The 11846-nt window shown below is 46.6% G+C and overlaps 1 long non-coding RNA gene across 1 annotated transcript; it reads right to left on the bottom strand.

Annotated features, from left to right (window-relative positions):
* Positions 1-3366: 3366 nt before the first annotated feature.
* Positions 3367-11777, bottom strand: LOC142924038 (uncharacterized). Its single transcript, XR_012941184.1, has 3 exons — positions 10389-11777; positions 4739-5164; positions 3367-3963 (listed from the first exon to the last, which is right to left on the bottom strand). It is a non-coding gene; the product is annotated as an uncharacterized LOC142924038 (long non-coding RNA).
* Positions 11778-11846: the final 69 nt, after the last annotated feature.

Here is an 11846-nt window from a genome sequence, read left to right as displayed (position 1 = left end):
ATTTTCGCTCACGGCCACCAACAGTGACGATTATCTTAACCGGTCCCGGGCCTCAAAGGAGTACCTGGTGCGGTGTGTAAACATCGCCACTAGAGAGACAAAGGCGGTTGTGCGTTGTGCTAGCCACCCACCCTCTCGTGCACTGTGCTGGCCTTCATATGTGCTCACTAACAGCACTTGCCCCCAAAAGCATTCTGAGGCTATACGGGGGATCTTTGTCTTTGCGATACCGCATCGATGGGAGGGGCTTGGGACAGAGAGGCGGGGCTACGGGGGACCGAAGCGCGTTCTCCGTTGCTAAGAAACCGGGGAGGGGTGAGGGGAGGGGTCGCGTATCGGAGCCCCCTCCCCCCTCTCCCCGCCTCCCACATGGATTCCCCCAGCTCCCCCCACGTGCCCCCAGCTCCCCCCACGTGCCCCCCAGCTCCCCCCACGTGCCCCCCCCGCCCTCTAGAACATGTCTGACGTCAGGACTTGTGCATAGATTAAAAGGGGTTCTAGACGGATCTATGGAGAGCGTTTAGTTGATGTTCGTGTAGTTGTTGAATTTGGTAGTTGTTTTCGTGGTGGTGGTGGATATCATGATAGTGGTGGTGGTCACACTGGTGTTGTGGGGAGCGGTGGTGCAGCGGTTAGCGCCACGCTGCGCTACAAACCCGGCCACCCGAGTTCGATTCCCGCTCACGGCCAACACCGGTGACGGTTATCTGATCCGGCCCTGGGCCTCCCGTAGGTCTACTCAGCCTCAAATGAGTACCTGGTGCTGTATGTAAACATCGCCACTGGGGAGACAAAGGCGGTGGGGCGTGGTGCTGGCCACCCACCCCCACGTGTGCCGTGCCGTCCTTCATAGCTGCTCGCTAACAGCACTTGCCCCTATAGCATGTTAAGGCTATGCGGGTTGTCTTTGTCTTTTTGGGGGTAATTTTGATGGCAGCGATGATTATGATGATTATGTAAATTGTGGAGATATCACCACCACCAGCGGTTAGCGTGCTGCGCCACGAACCCGTTCACCCGAGTTTGAATCCCGCTCACGGCCCACCAACACCATTGACGTTTATCTGAACCAGTTCTGGGGCTTCCCTTAGGTCGACTCAACCTCAAGTGAGTACCTGGTGCGATGTGTAAACATCGCCACGGGTAAGACAAAGGCGGCCGGGCGTTGTGCTGGCCACCCAGCCCGTCGTGCGCCGTGCCGGCCTTCCAAAGTTCTCCCTGTGAGGAGCAGCTGTCCCTGGAAATATTTACTAAACACAGCCACAGCGAGATGCATACTGGATGCGGTGTGCCGCGTGCGGGGGAATGAATCGCCTGCCGTGTCTCCTCCGACGCCTTGGCACGAGTTGAACTTCTCTCACGGCGCTCGACCGGGGCCATGCGCCTTTAATGAACGGCCCTGGCGGATTAAACAAAATAATACTCGGGGCTTGAAAGCGAGCGGACGTCGTGTGACGGCGAGTTTTGTTCTGATGAAAAACAACCGCCTCCTTCTCCCTCCCCCTGCCTCCCCACCCTGGCTCGCCTCGGCTCCCTCCTCAGTACCCCAGAGAGACATTGAGAGAGACAGAGGGGGAGAGACGAAGGGCGGGGATGAGTCGTAATGAGCTGGGACGACGTGGGTGCGAGAGAATACTGTACATACGCAGCCACTATCTATCCACTGCTGGATGAAGCCGTTGTGTTTTGTTTAAAACAAAATGAAGGGTAGTGGCCCTTCTTCATAGGGCCATTGCCCGAAACGTCGCCTGTTATTAAAATATATATTATGGCCACAGTGTGTTGAGTGTTTTTGTTAACTGTGCTTTGTGCACCACCGTCAACGCAGCAGCAGCATCACCAGGTATTTTGAATGAATTAAATCGGTGAATTAAATAAGTGAATATGAGTAATTGAAATCAGTTAATGATATACGTGAATGAAATCAATGAAAAATATGAGTGAATTTAATCAGTGAATGATATGAGTGAATGAAATCAGTTAATGATATACGTGAATTAAATCAGTGAATGATATGAGTGAATGAAATAAGTGAACGAGTGAATATGAGTGAATGAAATCAGTGAATGTAATACATGAATGAAATCAGTGAATATGAGTGAATGAAACAGTGAATGAAATGAGTGAAGGAAATCAGTGGATATGTTAATATAATCAGTGAATGATATGAGTGAATGAAATCGGTTAATGTAATGCCTTAATGAAATCAGTGAATTATATAAGTCATAATAAAGGTTTTTGGGTTAGATCGCGTAGGTATGTCTCGAAACCCTCCACCACCCGACACGGCCAATCAGTAAGGGATTTGTCACGTAAACAAAACAACAAAGTCACTACTTCAGCCCACCGGCGTGTTAAAGAGTGAATCCACAACATTTACAATTTGAGTACGACGTTTCGCTGGTAATTACATCCAGCATCATTGGGCGATATGCCAGAATAGTGGCAAATACTTACGCGATCTAACCCAAAAACCTTTATTATGAATATAATATTGGTCGCTAAAGCCTGCTCCGTGTTAAGCTGAGATGAGCGATGCTGGAGCGACACAGGGGGCCGTCAAGTGGCCTAGCGGGAAGAGTGGGCGGCAGCCACGCAGAGGGTTCCGGGTTCGAACCCCCGGTTGGTCTTCTCGTCGTTATTATATAATGCAAGTATAAATTTATACTACCAGAGTTACGTTCTCAAGTGCATGGTGGATCGAGTGCTTGTTTGAAATACTTTCTTTTGGAAGAATACAAAATACGTGACACTGACGATTATTTAATAACCAGAACTGGCCCTACCTTCCACCGTTCCCTCGTTGGTGTAGAGGACAGCACGGCGGCCCGTGGAACTCCGTGGCCCAGGTTCGAATCTTACGTTGTTGTTTTTTACGTTTTTTTTAAGCATTATGTAACTAAAGACGTGAAGACGTCACCGCACTTAATTATGTCACACGAAATTGCATTCGTGCTACGCGATCACGTAATTTCCCACGCTTACACGTCCACGCGTGCAGTGGCAAGTCACTTTCCCAGTGCGAGATACCCCGAGGTCTCCGTCATAAGTGGGATAATGAAAGACGCAGGCCACAGGACTGTGTCCATGCAGCCCAAACTATGGACCGCAGAGTAAACCCGCTGTGGGTCTGCGCTCCTTCAACGGAGGGGGAACAACGACACGGACACGAGCTCTCTCTCTGCTGAAGCCCTCTCATCGTGGCCAGGAGACATCGACATTGGCATTGAACTCTTGAATACCGTCGCCACGTCACACGCGCAATGCCATAACGAGATCACATCATCAGGCCACGTGTAGCCCTGGCATGTCACCGATGCTCGATGACCAAGTGGAATCCATGCGAGGTTGACAATCAGCGAGTCCCAAGTTCGAATTCAACTTTTATTTTTTTTACCTACCGAGTTTTTTTTTAAACAAGTTCACGCTGAACACATTTTTTGTAATAAATATTTAAATTACTTCATTTTAAAAAAACATCTGCAATGACGATGTTGACAAAAGACGATGATTTATTAACCAAAACATGCAAAGCATCCACCAAAGCCCTTGTGGTGTAATGGAGAAGCTGGCTACCCTTTATATTGGGCAAGATGGGTTCAAATCCGAGATTGTCCGTTTTGATATTTAAACTTTACGTGGTGATGATGACGTCATCGCGTGTGTTTATAACAGCCACGTGCGCTCAGTGCAATCACTACACGCGCAAAAGAGCACCCATCTACGTGAGGACTCGATGGCTCAAGGTGATGCGAGGCAACCCTGGCATCCGCAAGCGGACGGGTTCGAGCCCCAGCTCAGTGGCGACTATTCAGGAACATTAAAGGCTTGCACGAGGCAAGGTGAGTGATATGTAATGTAAGTGCCTTTCTATGTGTACATACTAACATGTGTGTGTATGTCTCTGTGTACAGGAGTTTGAAGTCGAAGGGAGTAGAGACATGGACGACCTTGGACAGATACCTGGAACGGAAGGGATGGAGGAAAAAGATGATAATTTCATTTTTATGACAATACCATTAATACATTTTCACCAGTAGGGGGCGCTCTTCTACCGCTAGGGGGCGCTGTTCACTAGGGGGCGCTGTTCTAAGCAGTATCCCATTTAAAAGTGTCAATTTTATTGCAAATAAACCAATTTACGCCGGTTGTTGGGGGTATTGCAGCTGTACGCTGTGGTTTGATGCAAAATCTCGGTGGAAACTCCACACGCAACGAAAACACAGTAAAAGTGACATTTACAAAGACCATGCAGACATGGTTTCAGTGCAATTTGGCACTAAAACTGCAATTTATACAACAGAATACGACCACAAACACGATTTGCCTGAGAAAAATTCCGTGAAATGTTATAAAACCGGCTACATCTGAGTCTGTATATCTTTAAAAAAAAGTAAAACGGTTAAGTATCATCAAAAAATCGCAAAGACCCACCCACGGATTATAAATTGCACTCATCCAGCAGTGGATTTACGATATTACTGCACAGTGACCAGTAAGGGATTATGAATGTTATCGACTCCACGCAGCTCTTTAAACATCACGAGGGTTACCGGTAATAACCTCTTTCACGGCCGTAAGCAAACAACCATGGCGTCTAAAAGGCAAGAGTCAACTTTAAGTCCTCAACAACAATTACGAACATCACAGTGAGTGAGCAAACACGAGGAGACCACCCTCCTCTCCCCGTCTCTCCCCTCTCGTCTCGCTCTCCTCCCCGTGCTCTCCCCCCTCTCACCTTGCTCCACTCCGCTCGCCCGTGGCTCCTCCACTTCAGCGGCCCGAGGCATCCTGGCCCAGACCCCAGCCCAAGCTCCACCCCACCGGTGTCTCCACTCCCTCTCTGTGGAGCCGCCTCTCCCCGCGACTCTCTCCACAGAGCGGCGCCCCTCTCCCAGTGCGCGCGGCATTTCCCCTCCTGCCCCCCTCGCGTGCCACGAGCAGCAACAAAGCCCCGCTCCGATGTCTCCCCTCGCTGCCAGGACAATCGCGCCGCCCCGCGTCTGTTCGCCGCCTCGAGACGCAGTCGCCGCACGCCCGCGGGACGCTGCCCGAACTCCACACGGGCGCTGGGCCGAGGGATTCCTCGCTGCGAGTGTCGCCCTCCAGTGGCGTGGGGGACGCGGAGCCCCTGAGTTGAAGGCGAGCGGTTGGCTCCCCGACCCTGGTGCACACAGCGCAGCACTCAGCCCGTGCCGGATTCAGCTCGCGCGGCTCCTGTCGCATGTGTTATAAAGGGTGCCCTAAAATATATACATAAAAAAAAACATAAATATGAAAACACCAATTTTTTTACTTGCATAGTAAAGTAAGTGTATTTTTTCATTTGCTATACATCCAGATAATACGACAAATCGCTAACATTAAACACCCAGTCGTTTATAAAAGTTTAAGGCAGTATAGTACTATAGCAATGGAGCGAGTGCAGAATCACTGAACCGGAATTGATAGCTTGAAAGCATTTAGCGCGGGGCCCTTGATAGTGCGGGGAACGTAGCTACTACTACTACATGTGTAGCTGCTACTACTACATGTGTAGCTACTACTACTACATGTGTAGCTACTACTACTACATGTGTAGCTACTACTACCACATGTGTAGCTACTACTACCACATGTGTAGCTACTACTACCACATGTGTAGCTACTACTACCACATGTGTAGCTACTACTACTACGCGTGTAGCTACTACTACTACGCGTGTAGCTACTACTACTACGCGTGTAGCTACTACTACTACGCGTGTAGCTACTACTACTACGCGTGTAGCTACTACTACTACGCGTGTAGCTACTACTACTACGCGTGTAGCTACTACTACTACGCGTGTAGCTACTACTACTACGCGTGTAGCTACTACTACTACGCGTGTAGCTACTACTACTACGCGTGTAGCTACTACTACTACGCGTGTAGCTACTACTACTACGCGTGTAGCTACTACTACTACGCGTGTAGCTACTACTACTACGCGTGTAGCTACTACTACTACGCGTGTAGCTACTACTACTACGCGTGTAGCTACTACTACTACGCGTGTAGCTACTACTACTACGCGTGTAGCTACTACTACTACGCGTGTAGCTACTACTACTACGCGTGTAGCTACTACTACTACGCGTGTAGCTACTACTACTACGCGTGTAGCTACTACTACTACGCGTGTAGCTACTACTACTACGCGTGTAGCTACTACTACTACACGTGTAGCTACTACTACACGTGTAGCTACTACTACTACATGTGTAGCTACTACTACTACATGTGTAGCTACTACTACTACATGTGTAGCTACTACTACTACATGTGTAGCTACTACTACATGTGTAGCTACTACTACATGTGTAGCTACTACTACTACATGTGTAGCTACTACTACATGTGTAGCTACTACTACATGTGTAGCTACTACTACATGTGTAGCTACTACTACATGTGTAGCTACTACTACATGTGTAGCTACTACTACCACATGTGTAGCTACTACTACTACATGTGTAGCTACTACTACACGTGTAGCTACTACTACTACGCGTGTAGCTACTACTACTACGCGTGTAGCTACTACTACTACGCGTGTAGCTACTACTACTACGCGTGTAGCTACTACTACTACGCGTGTAGCTACTACTACTACGCGTGTAGCTACTACTACTACGCGTGTAGCTACTACTACTACGCGTGTAGCTACTACTACTACGCGTGTAGCTACTACTACTACGCGTGTAGCTACTACTACTACATGTGTAGCTACTACTACTACATGTGTAGCTACTACTACTACACGTGTAGCTACTACTACTACGCGTGTAGCTACTACTACTACGCGTGTAGCTACTACTACTACATGTGTAGCTACTACTACTACTACACGTGTAGCTACTACTACTACACGTGTAGCTACTACTACTACACGTGTAGCTACTACTACTACACGTGTAGCTACTACTACTACACGTGTAGCTACTACTACTACATGTGTAGCTACTACTACTACATGTGTAGCTACTACTACTACATGTGTAGCTACTACTACATGTGTAGCTACTACTACTACATGTGTAGCTACTACTACTACATGTGTAGCTACTACTACATATGTAGCTACTACTACTACATGTGCAGCTACTACTACTACATGTGTAGCTACTACTACATGTGTAGCTACTACTACTACATGTGTAGCTACTACTACTACTACATGTGTAGCTACTACTACATGTGTAGCTACTACTACTACATGTGTAGCTACTACTACTACATGTGTAGCTACTACTACTACATGTGTAGCTACTACTACATGTGTAGCTACTACTACATGTGTAGCTACTACTACTACTACATGTGTAGCTACTACTACTACATGTGTAGCTACTACTACATGTGTAGCTACTACTACTACATGTGTAGCTACTACTACTACATGTGTAGCTACTACTACATGTGTAGCTACTACTACCACATGTGTAGCTACTACTACTACATGTGTAGCTACTACTACATGTGTAGCTACTACTACCACATGTGTAGCTACTACTACCACATGTGTAGCTACTACTACATGTGTAGCTACTACTACTACACGTGTAGCTACTACTACTACACGTGTAGCTACTACTACTACACGTGTAGCTACTACTACTACACGTGTAGCTACTACTACATGTGTAGCTACTACTACTACACGTGTAGCTACTACTACTACACGTGTAGCTACTACTACTACACGTGTAGCTACTACTACTACACGTGTAGCTACTACTACTACACGTGTAGCTACTACTACTACACGTGTAGCTACTACTACTACACGTGTAGCTACTACTACTACACGTGTAGCTACTACTACTACATGTGTAGCTACTACTACTACATGTGTAGCTACTACTACATGTGTAGCTACTACTACATGTGTAGCTACTACTACATGTGCAGCTACTACTACTACATGTGTAGCTACTACTACTACATGTGTAGCTACTACTACTACATGTGTAGCTACTACTACTACATGTGTAGCTACTACTACATGTGTAGCTACTACTACTACATGTGTAGCTACTACTACATGTGCAGCTACTACTACTACATATGTAGCTACTACTACATGTGTAGCTACTACTACTACATGTGTAGCTACTACTACTACATGTGTAGCTACTACTACATGTGTAGCTACTACTACATGTGTAGCTACTACTACTACATGTGTAGCTACTACTACTACATGTGTAGCTACTACTACATATGTAGCTACTACTACTACATGTGCAGCTACTACTACTACTACATGTGTAGCTACTACTACATGTGTAGCTACTACTACTACATGTGTAGCTACTACTACTACATGTGTAGCTACTACTACTACATGTGTAGCTACTACTACTACATGTGTAGCTACTTGTGTAGCTACTACTACTACATGTGTAGCTACTACTACTACATGTGTAGCTACTACTACTACATGTGTAGCTACTTGTGTAGCTACTACTACTACATATGTAGCTACTACATGTGAAGCTACTACTACTACATATATGTAGCTACATGTGCAGCTACTACTACATGTGTAGCTACTACTACTACATATATGTAGCTCCATGTGCAGCTACTACTACATGTGTAGCTACTACTACTACATATATGTAGCTACATGTGTAGCTACTACTACTACATGTGTAGCTATTACTACTACATGTGTAGCTACTACTACTACATGTGTAGCTACTTGTGTAGCTAATACTACTACATGTGTAGCTACTACTACTACATGCGTAGCTATTACTACTACATGTGTAGCTACTACTACTACATATATGTAGCTACATGTGTAGCTACTACTACATGTGTAGCTATTACTACTACATGTGTAGCTACTACTACTACATGTGCAGCTACTTGTGTAGTTACTACTACTACATGTGTAACTACTACTACATGTGTAGCTACTACTACTACATGTGTAGCTACTACTATTACATGTGTAGCTACTTGTGTAGCTACTACTACTACATATATGTAGCTACATGTGTAACTACTACTACATGTGTAACTACTACTCCATGTGTAGCTACTACTACTACATGTGTAGCTACTACTACTACATGTGTAGCTACTACTACATGTGCAGCTACTACTACTACATGTGTAGCTATTACTACTACCTGTGTAGCTACTACTACATGTGTAGCTACTACTACTACATGTGTAGCTACTACTACATGTGTAGCTACTACTACTACATGTGTAGCTACTACTACATGTGTAGCTACTACTACATGCGTGGCTATTACTACTACATGTGTAGCTACTACTAATACATGTGTAGCTACTACTACTACATGTGTAGCTACTACTACTACATGTGTAGCTACTACTACATGTGTAGCTACTACTACATGTGTAGCTATTACTACTACATGTGTAGCTATTACTACTACATGTAGTAGCTATTACTACTACATGTGTAGCTACTACTACTACATGTGTAGCTACTACTACTACATGTGTAGCTACTTGTGTAGCTACTACTACTACATGTGTAGCTACTACTACTACATGTGTAGGATAATCCGGCACTGATCGCCTAGGTGAAAGCAACTCCGATGAGCACTTGTTGGCTACGTGCGGCCAGAAGTAAGTTCATCATCCACACAGCGCCCGTCTGACTGTGAGAATAAACCCTGGCCGTGGTCACCCGGGGGCTTGCCCCTCTCTCGCCTGGCTGTCAATAACGAGGTCCACGCGTGACAGGAGCCGCTCCTCGTTCCGCGCGGGGAATTCATGACCAACACGCGGGGCTGCGTGGCTGCCAATGGGACGTTAAAGACCCCGTCCGTGGGAATGTCGGCACTGACACGTGCAGGCGGAATGCGATGACACACAGCGACTGTGGCGTGCGGGCACGAGGTTACATTCATTTATATATGTATGTATGTGTAGTGACAGTAAGCACTGCCAAATCATCCGATATCATCACATCTCAAAAGCTACGCAGTGTTGAGTCCGGGGTAGTGTTTTCATGGGCGACCACACACACGTAACAAGCGCTATCGGCTGCCTGGCTGTGATTGGCCGCGGGGGGCATTGTAGAAAAATATATTGTGTATCCTGTACGTCTATGCTCTTGCCCGCCTCCATCAACCCGCAGTAATCAGCGTGGTGAAGTACGGTCAAACGGCGTGACCCACGTGGAGTGGGCAGGCCGTCGTCCATCACGACTCGTGAGAGGATCAACCTCGCCCGAGTCGACACGAGCAGCTCCAACCCAGCGTCACCCCCCCCCCCCCCCTAGACTCTCACTTTCACTCCGCACGCCGCCAGCAAAGCGTCACTCAGCGCGGATCCAACACAGACATCGCCCACCGGGAAGGCGGCAACTCACGATTCAGACGGCGTGCAGGTGTAGGGTCTCAATGTGCAGGGTCTCCAGGCTCCAGGTGCAGGGTCTCAAAGTGCAGGGTCTCCAGGTGCAGGGTCTCCAGCTCCAGGTGCAGGGTCTCAATGTGCAGGGTCTCAATGTGCAGGGTCTCAATGTGCAGGGTCTCAATGTGCAGGGTCTCAATGTGCAGGGTCTCAATGTGCAGGGTCTCAATGTGCAGGGTCTCAATGTGCAGGGTCTCCAGGCCCCAGGTGCAGGGTCTCAAAGTGCAGGGTCTCCAGGTGCAGGGTCTCCAGCTCCAGGTGCAGGGTCTCAATGTGCAGGGTCTCAATGTGCAGGGTCTCCAGGCTCCAGGTGCAGGGTCTCAAAGTGCAGGGTCTCCAGGCTCCATGTGCAGAATCTCCATGTGCAGAATCTTCATGTGCAGAATCTCCATGTGCAGAATCTCCAGGCTCCAAGTGCAGAGTCCCCAGGTGTCTCCGGGTCCTCTGGTTTTATCGTCTCCATATTTAGAGTCAACAACACTCGTTCAGAGTATTTGGCCGCCATACATTTCCATCCGATGGTGATGATAAGCTCACTTCGTTAAGCTATCATTTGTGATAGCGAGGTCGCTTGTGAAAAATTGCTATATATCGCTCAGTGGGCCTTACCTGAAAAAATAAAAAAGATATAGTTTTTATAAATAAATAAATACCTTAATCTGGATGTACGCCTCAAAAACCTCCAGGGTACTCAGAAAGCTGAAATTTGTAGCTTTTAGGACACAAACAACAGGAACAATCTGAATTCCGATATTTTCCAGTTTAAGGCCCCCAAATCTCGATTGTAAGTGCCCCATAAAAATGTTTGTGAGTGTCATTCAGAAACCGTTAAAAATATTAGATTGCGGTTTTTTTCCGTTTGATAGAGCGTTATACCGCAAATTGCATTAAATGGAGAACCATTGTTCAATCTTTTATTGTTTTGGGGATATTTCGGATTCAAGCGGTTTTGAACGAGAACAATCCGCATTTTATGATGTTTAAATTTGAATAATTCGAAAAAGGTATAAGATAGGAGCATCCCCTCGTAGCGTATTAAGTTAATTAAAGTATGTTCTTTCTAATAAAAAAAGAACGGAATCTTTAAATTGAGCGGATTCCGATGGGTACATCTTGAAATATAAGAAGTTGAATCAAGTTGTCAACAATTTTTGGAGTAGTTGTTAGTGTCTGATCGCAGATTAAAATTTTTTTGTAAAAATAAAAATCGCATCAGGTTAATTGTTACATTTATTGAAAGCCTTTGCCTGGCGAATACAGGCTTTTTGTTTTTACAAACTAATATTTTTATTAACTCGTAGCAACAACGTGTGTGGGGGGGGGGGCAGGGGAAGAAGATGAGGTGATGATGAGGGTGATGATGAGGGCGGTGCCGTGCGTTGCGACGTGGCCACGAGAGGGCACACAGTGAGACACT

This window comes from Petromyzon marinus, chromosome 7 (genome assembly GCF_048934315.1).
Source record: "Petromyzon marinus isolate PM22_M1 ecotype Great Lakes invasive population chromosome 7, UKy_Petmar_22M1.pri1.0, whole genome shotgun sequence".
NCBI lineage: Eukaryota > Metazoa > Chordata > Hyperoartia > Petromyzontiformes > Petromyzontidae > Petromyzon > Petromyzon marinus.
Note: the sequence above shows the minus strand (reverse complement) of the source record. Positions and strands in the feature narration are given on the sequence as shown.